Here is an 8,422-nt window from a genome sequence, read left to right as displayed (position 1 = left end):
GCTAAGAAGAATATTTTCCAGCTCCATCCATGTAAACATGAAGGAGGTAAAGTCTCCATCTTTCTTTAAGGCTGCATAATATTCCATAGTGTACAAATACCACAATTTATTGATCCATTCGTGGATTCATGAGCACTTGGGCTTCTTCCATGACTTAGCAATTTGAATTGGGCTGCAATAAACATTCTGGTACAAATACCTTTGTTGTGGTGTGATTTTTGGTCTTCTGGATACCTATGTTTAACCTTTTAAGGAACTGCCAGACTGTTTTCCAAAGCAGCTGCACCATTTTATATTCCTATTCCAGTTTCTCAATATATTTTTGGACTAAGTGAATAAATGATACAGATTCCTTCTGCTACAAAATCCCCCAAGGAAGGGGATACGTGCATACAGTTCTGAGGCTCCTTTGGTAAACTCAGGTCTTCATCTGCAGACGTGACATAACAGAAACCACAAAGAATGCTATTTATGTTTAGTTCATTTGAGAGAAGAGAATCAAATGAAATACAAAGAAAGGGCGGGGGGACCCAGATAACTCCGAGTGGGTATATCAGGTTCTATCCTATAGTACACATCATATCCTCCCCTGATCTGCACGCAGTCATTTAATAACACGTATGCCTTGAACAGGTTTATTTAAAAAATATGAGAGGGAGCCCAGCTTGACTGATACCAACAATGATTTGGTCAGCAGTCAGGGGAGCACACTTTAACAGCCTTGCTATCTCTGATGGGAAGTTTGAAAATATACTTAACACAGAAGAACCTCCATGGTTGACCTGATTCCATAGACCAGACATGCACCACATGTACATATCAGTACAGCAGGCCTGTTTCCTTGTGTTGGCCACCTATGTGTGTCAACCAGTTGGTTATAGTCCCTGGGGTGGTCAAGTTACAGAGGTTCTACTATAATACTTCAAACAAAAATACATAAACTAAAGTATCTCAGGCAAACTCCCAATGTGGGACCCACGGGGTAGGACCTGCAGAGCAGATGGGAGAACCAAGGGCACAGGTTTCTCTTTCCAAGCCTGGTAGAGAGGCAGGGTATCCCAGAGTAGGCTGCAGCCAGAAGCGCTGTTAAGGGTTCCCTGAAGTTCTTTTTTCCTTCTTTGCAAAGGAAGGCAGCCATATTCCTTTCTGGACAGACTCTTTGCAAAGAACAAACAAACAAAGGCTGGGACAGAGCAAGGCCCTTTGTGAGCTGCAGGTAATTAAAATGGCCTGTAAATGCCCCAGCAGAAAGCACTTCAAAGAGACAGTAATTCCAGCAATGGCCAGTCAAGACTGTGCGGTGTAAAAATTATGAGTTTTCCCAACGGGGCGCTTTGTGTGAAAAGGACAAGGGTTGGTGGCAGAAGGAGGGTGAGCCACACAGGGGGAGTTTACAATCGGTGGCCATGACCGGTGTGCATGAGACTGTGTGTGTGTAGGTGTCAAACACACAGGCCAGAGAAAGGGGCCGTGTGTGAGAGAGAGAGAGTACACATTTATCAACTCTGAGACGTCCAAGCGTGTGGGCACGGAGATAAAAGGAAAAATAAAATAAGAGTAACAAATACGAATCCTCTTCCCTGCTGGGCCTCGTTTTCATGGGGCGAAGTACCAGGCAGCTTGCACGCTCCTCTGGCTCCTAGTTGCAAGACTGCTGAGTGCAGAGGGAACGCAGAATACCCAGACTCTGGGCCCAGCGAGCTGCGGAGGTCAAACTGTGGCTCTCTGGGTGTGCCCACACTTTGGATCTCACAGTGCAACACCAAACAGCCAACACCACCCTGCAAGCTATGTTATCTTAAAACAGAGAATAAAGAGAAGAGATAGATTCTTCACCTTGACTGACTGCACGTGCTAAGTCCCTGTGCCACCTGCCTCAGTGCCCTGTGTTTAGATGGTGCAGTGACCGGTCCACGGAGTGGAGGAGAAGAGAAGCTTCAGCCTTGATGCAAAGGGACTCCGTCTCTGCTTTTATAATCATGACACAGAAAACCCAAACTGACACACACCAGTGATGGAACCCAATACTGACCACAACAGGGATTGCACATCTTGAAAAAGAAAACAAACAAGAAAAGCAGACCTGTCACTATTTTTTTTTTTTGTATTTTTTAATTCTCCCTGCAAAAACCTGATACTTGCAAAAGGACACTTTGCCAGGCAGGGGGGCCGGTACCGTCCCCAGGAAGATTCCCTAGTCCCTCCATCCCCGACGACCTCCCACCTTACCCTGTCGTCTGCAGGTATTTCTGCTGTTGGCACACATAGCACTGGGTGCATCTGCTTGTCTGTCTCTGCAGCTCAAAGGGACACGAAACCTTTGCCCCATTTCTTTCTATATCCCCAAGCCTAGCAAAGGACATGGCATTCGCGTGTGCCCAAGAAGCACAGTGGGACAGGATGGATGATGCCCCGTGCATCTTGGCCATAGTGTGGGTAATAAATGAATCAGGACCCAGATCGGGCAGGGAATATTGCTGAAGCCAGCGGGCATCCACCCTGTTCACAAGAGCCTGAGAGGGAAGGTGGGAACTGGCCTATGCTCACCAAGGCAGCAGAGAAATCAACGCCGGCCGGTGGCTTTATTTCCCCATAAACAAAATCCTGCTCTGCTTCCCTCTCAGCCCCACTCACTCACTCCTCCCTGACAGTGCTGGCTTTAAGCCCACACATAAAAGTGTCCTTTACTATTTTTATTTAATGAGCTTTCATTTTTCCTCCCCCTTTTCGTAAATGAGAAGGGCAAGCCCACCTCCTAATGGGGACGGGGGAGAGGAAGTGGAGTGGGATCTTTTCTAAATGGGCCATAACTTCATGAAAAGCCTTTTCCTCGACAATCCTCCCAGCGCCCCCTCCCCAAGTCCCCCTGCTCCCCTGTCCTCCCTGCATCCTCCCTTCTCACCATTCAAAACAAGACACATGGATTCTGGACGTTTGATTACTTTTAAGTATATATTTTTCCCTCAAATAGACTGAATACAATGGTTAGGAAATGTGACAGAAAACTATTCTGAGCCATTTATTGCCTTAATACCCACCTTTGTCCAACAGGCAGTTTTGACAACAGCGATAAATTCCAAATTTATGTCAACAGAGCATATGTTGAACACCTCATTTCTGAGCTAAAGCGGCATGCTGCCCTATAAATCACCGTTCTGTTTGAAATGAAAGTAGATTACAGGCCTGTGTTATTGAGCAGTTAGAGCTATAGTCATATAAATCAGAACTTTTAACTCTAGGCAATCCGTTGTGCAATTAACTAAAGGGTACTTTGTCATTTCAAGGCTTGTGCACAGACTTGGCAGGCCACAGAGCTACTGGGAAAGCGGATGGGAAGGAAAAAAAGTTTTCAGGCGGTAGGAAGGTTGCCGACTGCAGCGCCTGCCCCACAAAGCCTGACCCCCACCGGCACCACAGAAACCCACCAAGACTGCACACTGGGAAGGACGCCCTAGCATCTGCCGCAAAGACCCCCACAATGAGCACCGGTCACTGAAGCACCGCTAGAAGCCTCCGTGCCCGTTCATTCATTCACTTGGCATTTCCCGAGCACAAGCCACGTGCATAACATCATCTTGGGTCCCAAGATGATGCCAGGGACACGAGAAGCGGTAGGAACACAGAGCGTATTGAGATGACGTTGACAATGAAGCGTCATCAGAAGAACATCGTCCACGGCGTATCTGAGCACTTGCTAGGCGCCAGGCACTGCTCAGCGCATTTTCCTGCCTTATTCAGTCCTCAGAACACCTCTATGAGGCAGGTATCACTTTTAATTTCTGTTTTGCTGAGGGCGAAACTGAAGCACAAGGCAGGAAACATCTCACCCATGGTCACAAAGCTTGTACGCGGCACAGCCTGTACAACTAACTGGGCCAGTGTGAAGTTTGAGAACTTAGACCGTGATGACAGCCCTGCTTGCAAATTCCAGATCTGAAACTTCCTAGCTCTGAAACTTGGTATTCACGTCGTCGTAAGTTTTCTCACGCAGGTTAATAATACTGTACTGTCACCTTCGGGTAGATAAATGAGAAGTGCTCGAATTCTACATGGAGGAGGAGACATTTCCAAAGACGGTAGTGAAGTCGGCCTTCCAGAGCAAAATGCTAACGCAGTATCACAGCGTGGGACTAAGAACAGAGTCTTTTGAATATGAGTGAAGAAGAATTAAGATAGACCCCTGTGTCCCGGCCAGTCTGTAGCCTATGTAGACAGAGACAGAGAAATAACCCTGAAAGGAGAACGCGTTGATGGGACCAACATCCCGGGTGTGCAGAAGATAAAGGATCCACAGTGGATGCTGTTGCTAGCGCTGGCTTGAGGACAGGATGAAGCTGAGCCAGTCCTTTCAGGCTTCGTCACCTCTGAAGGCTCTATCTACCCATGATAGGGAATATTAAGAACAGAAAAGCTGCGGATGAGGCAGAGACCTCCAGGTGATGGAGCCAGGACTTGGCATTCGTGCTGGACAAGGCTTTGGGAGATTGGCCTGGTTTCTCCAGAGTGGGCAGGTGGGGAGAAGGTGGGGACGAGCTTGCAGGGGCCGCAGAGTAGGCTGGACAATGCAAAGTCCTAAGAAAGAGGCCAAGGGCTTCAGCCTTGGTGCTGCAGTCTCTGAGTAGCCACCAAAACCCTTCTCGGAATCCTGGAGCTGGCTGAGAGTGGAGACCCAGTGCGGTCTCAGAGACCACAGAAGGAGAGAAGTGCCTGAATTCTACATGGAGAAAGAGACATTTCCAAAGACGGTAGTGAAGTCAGCCTTCCAGAGCAAAATGCGAACACAGCATCCTGCCACGTGTCTGCAGAACGCGTCTGTTCACTAAGGTGCAAGAAAAGAAAGACCAGAGCAACCCCCCCATCCCTGTCTACTCCCTAGCACAGGTGCCTGGCTCCTCAGAGTACGAGTTACCAAGGCAGGCGACTCAAAAGAGCTGTTGTGCCTATCTGTTACGGCTATCCAATCAAACACACCATCCTGGTGGCGCCTGTGGTTCAAAGGAGTAGGGCGCCGACCCCATATGCTGGAGGTGGCGGGTTTGAATCCAGTCTTAGCCAAAAAAAAAAAAAACAACCCCACACCATCCTGCACCAAAATGCAGATGGCAGCGAAAGTGTGCAGCAGAGGCGCTCACGTCCTTCCCTCTGACACCCCAGGATGGCTACCAGTCCCATGTGGCTGGGGGGCAGGAATACTCAGGTATTCTCTCTCACCAGCCTAGGTAGAGTCAAAATCAGGTAGGTACTTACCCAGCATAGTGAGGAGAAGAAAAGTGTAAGCCAACAGCCTACCCTGCTAAAGCTCTCGCTGGAGAGAGACGACAGTACAGGAAGTCACAGCAGCCAGGACTTACACTCGAATGTCAGGCGCTGAGTACAATCACAACACCCAGAAGGAGCAGGAATCAAACGCGAAGCCTCCCCGAGAAGGTGAGCTCAAGACCGGGCTCAGAAGACACAAGGACATAGCAGGTATAGAAGAGGCAAAGACCTTTCAGGTGAAGACCCAACAGGCAGAAAACAGCATCCTTCCTGAGCAAGGGGTAGCCCAGCCAGGGACAGGCCAAGGTGGGCTTAAGCAGTACAAACGTGTTCAGACCAGAAAGCGACTGCGGGAGGCAGGAGGGCTTAGAAGCAAACAGGGGAGGAGGATTGTTCATTCTTGACCCAGAAGGGAAGTGGGACATGAGGAGTGTGTAGTTCAAGAGCAGAGGTCTGCCGTGCTCTAGGGGCAGATTTCCTATCGTGACATGTGGCACTACAGAACATCTGGCCTTGGACACCGGCCAGGCACTTGCTCCTCCATCCTCCTCCACAGCCTCCCATTCACAGAGAAGCGGATTCTTCAGAGGAATACAAGGGTGACAGGCCTCCCCGCCACTCACCCTGTGTCTGGTCACTTGCCAGGGCACTGTGTCCTGCTCCACGGTTGGATGCCAACAAAGCGAGAAAACGCTGCAGAAACCGGCCCCCTCCACGAGAATCCCTACTACACAGACACGTGGACGCGGGCACATGCCCACACACACCAGCTCTCACCATCTGTCTGAGCAAACTGCTGGTCTGGGTTTGGGGAGGGGGGGAGAAAAGGAAACCTCTTAGAGATATTTGTTTAATATCTAAGCAGTGGGGGAGCAGATGAAGTATGCAAGTTTCATTTAGAAAAATCATCAAGGAACTATTATAGTAAAATGAGGCTTCCAGTTTCCAAATAAAGCTGAAACAATCACACAGAACAAACTGGCAGAGCTCGCGAATGAAGACGCAGGAAGGAAGGAAGTACGATAAAAATAATAGCGGGAGAAAATAGGAAGTCATGAGATGCCAGGGAATGAGAGGCAGCCCCCGTCCCCTGCAGGACTGCCAATCGGCAGTGCAGAGGCCACAAGTCAGAAGGTACAGCCCGGGGAAGGGCCTCCCCCAGCCTTCAGGAGTGTGGTCTCCTCTCCACAGGATTCTACCATTCCTACACATCTCCAGACTTTTCTGTCTAAAGCCTCACAAAATCACTCCCAGAGGAGGAAAAGGACCACGTCTGCCTCTTTGTAAGATAGAAAATCAGGGGTGGGAGAGACAGATGAGGAGGGAGACAATGGGAGCAGGTAGCCCCCCAAGAGGAAAAGAGTACTGGGTGGTCATTTCGTTCACTCAAACAAAGTTGACACCAATTTATTGCCTAAATAAATTTGCCAATGCAAGGCACAGTGTCAGCCACTGCAGAGAGGTTCGATGACTGGGAATACACAGGCTGCACCCTCAGAGAGCTTGCAATTAAGCAGGGACACAGACATACATGTGTAAAAGACCTCAAAAGCATGCACGTTAATAACATAACAAGAACAAGGGTGATATTAGGATGCTGGGTGATGAGTACTAAAGGTCTGGAATGTAGGCTCCAAGCAGCCAAAGTAGAAAATAGCCACTTGGCTGCACGACACTGGTTGCCATCTGGGAGCACCACAGCTACCTCCAAACCCCTCTGCGTCCCTCCTGCAGCTCACATGCTCTCCGGTATCCATCACAAAATCCTAAGTCTACACAGCTTGAAATTCTGATCTCACCCCTCCTCAGTCACATGGTTTGTTTTTCTCTAAAATGGTATCCCCCGGGGTAAAACCCTAACCAGCGCTAAGAGTCGCCCCCTCCTGCCCTTCCAGGCCACCAGCTTTTCTCTCCAGCCTAGGGGATGGAGGCCTGGGTTGGGGCCTGCCAAGAGCTTCCTGCACCCTTTCACTCTGTCCCCAACAGGCTCTTGCCTGAGTCCTACAGGCCACGCCACATCCACTGCCTTCCTTAGGAGCCATCAGAAGAGCAGCACTTGCCTCAACAGTCCTTGCTCCCCTCTCACCCGTGCAGAGCACAGGATGACGCACTTACCACTGGAACAGGGCTCACTGTGCTCACTGTGCTCAGTGCAGCCAGGCAGCACCTTCCTCAACTCGGCCCCATTCGCAGAACAGAGGAGGGAGCCCCGATCAAGGTCCCAGAAAGCCCCCTACCTCTACTGAGATAGTTCTCCATTGCCACTGCGACACTGTTTCCTCCAGAGACTCCATCCTGTCCTCTGTGCCCAAGAAGGGCATGGTCAACCTTAATGAAATCAACTATAATAGAGTGTTCAGGGAACTTCATCTCCCTTTCCGAAGACACAATCTAATTCACGTGCTAATTGTGTTGCTAGGAGCCTGCGGGCCTCTCTCCACAGCAGGCTGGAAGCTTTTGGAAGTGTCACGGCCTGGAACTGAGGTATGAACATCCACGTTGTGTCACTATCATGCACAGATGCAAGGCCAAGGCCCCATCTTTCTGGTTCACTCCTCACTCCCTTTTCTTTCCCAAGACACCCCTGTCTGGGAGAGCCCTTCCTCAGGAGAGCAGGGGAGAGGGCCGTGCTTAAGGGGGTGGGAATGAGAGGGAGGAGACATGGCTTCTTGAACCGGCTGTTGGCTGTGACCTTAATCATGACAATGAGGTTGAATTTCTCTTTTGGTAGAGAGATGAGAATAGCAGACTTCAAACGACAGAGAATGGTTAGTCTCCCGAACAATGTTCCCCAAAGGTCACTGCTACATGAAGGAAACCAGAGAAGACACAGACGCAATGTCTGTTTCCATAACGGTTTAACCTTCTGAGACTCAGGGCACTCAGAGAGCCTGGGAGGTCCCCGGGCCTTCTCTGCATCCAGGAATAAATGCACACAGACATTCCAGGCATATCTCTTAGAATATTTTTAAAGACCTCCAGAAAAGAAATGCCACATAGAATATGGAACAGGTGTGGTGTTCTTGGGGTGGGGCGGGGGGGACAAAACAGTGTAACTACAGGACACATTACCTAAGAAAAAGAGCTGGCTCGGCACCTATAGCTCAACCGGCTAAGGCGCCAGCCACGTACACCTAAGGTGGCGGGTTCGAATCCCCAGCCC

The 8,422-nt window shown here is 49.6% G+C and overlaps 1 protein-coding gene across 6 annotated transcripts in view; it reads right to left on the bottom strand.

The window, feature by feature from the left end:
• Positions 1 to 8,422, bottom strand: part of ZBTB16 (zinc finger and BTB domain containing 16) — a 192,728-nt gene that overhangs the window by 108,036 nt on the left and 76,270 nt on the right. The window lies entirely within an intron of this gene.

Source organism: Otolemur garnettii, unplaced genomic scaffold (assembly GCF_000181295.1).
Source record: "Otolemur garnettii isolate 467f Iridium unplaced genomic scaffold, OtoGar3 scaffold00086, whole genome shotgun sequence".
Taxonomy (NCBI): Eukaryota; Metazoa; Chordata; class Mammalia; order Primates; family Galagidae; genus Otolemur; species Otolemur garnettii.
Note: the sequence above shows the minus strand (reverse complement) of the source record. Positions and strands in the feature narration are given on the sequence as shown.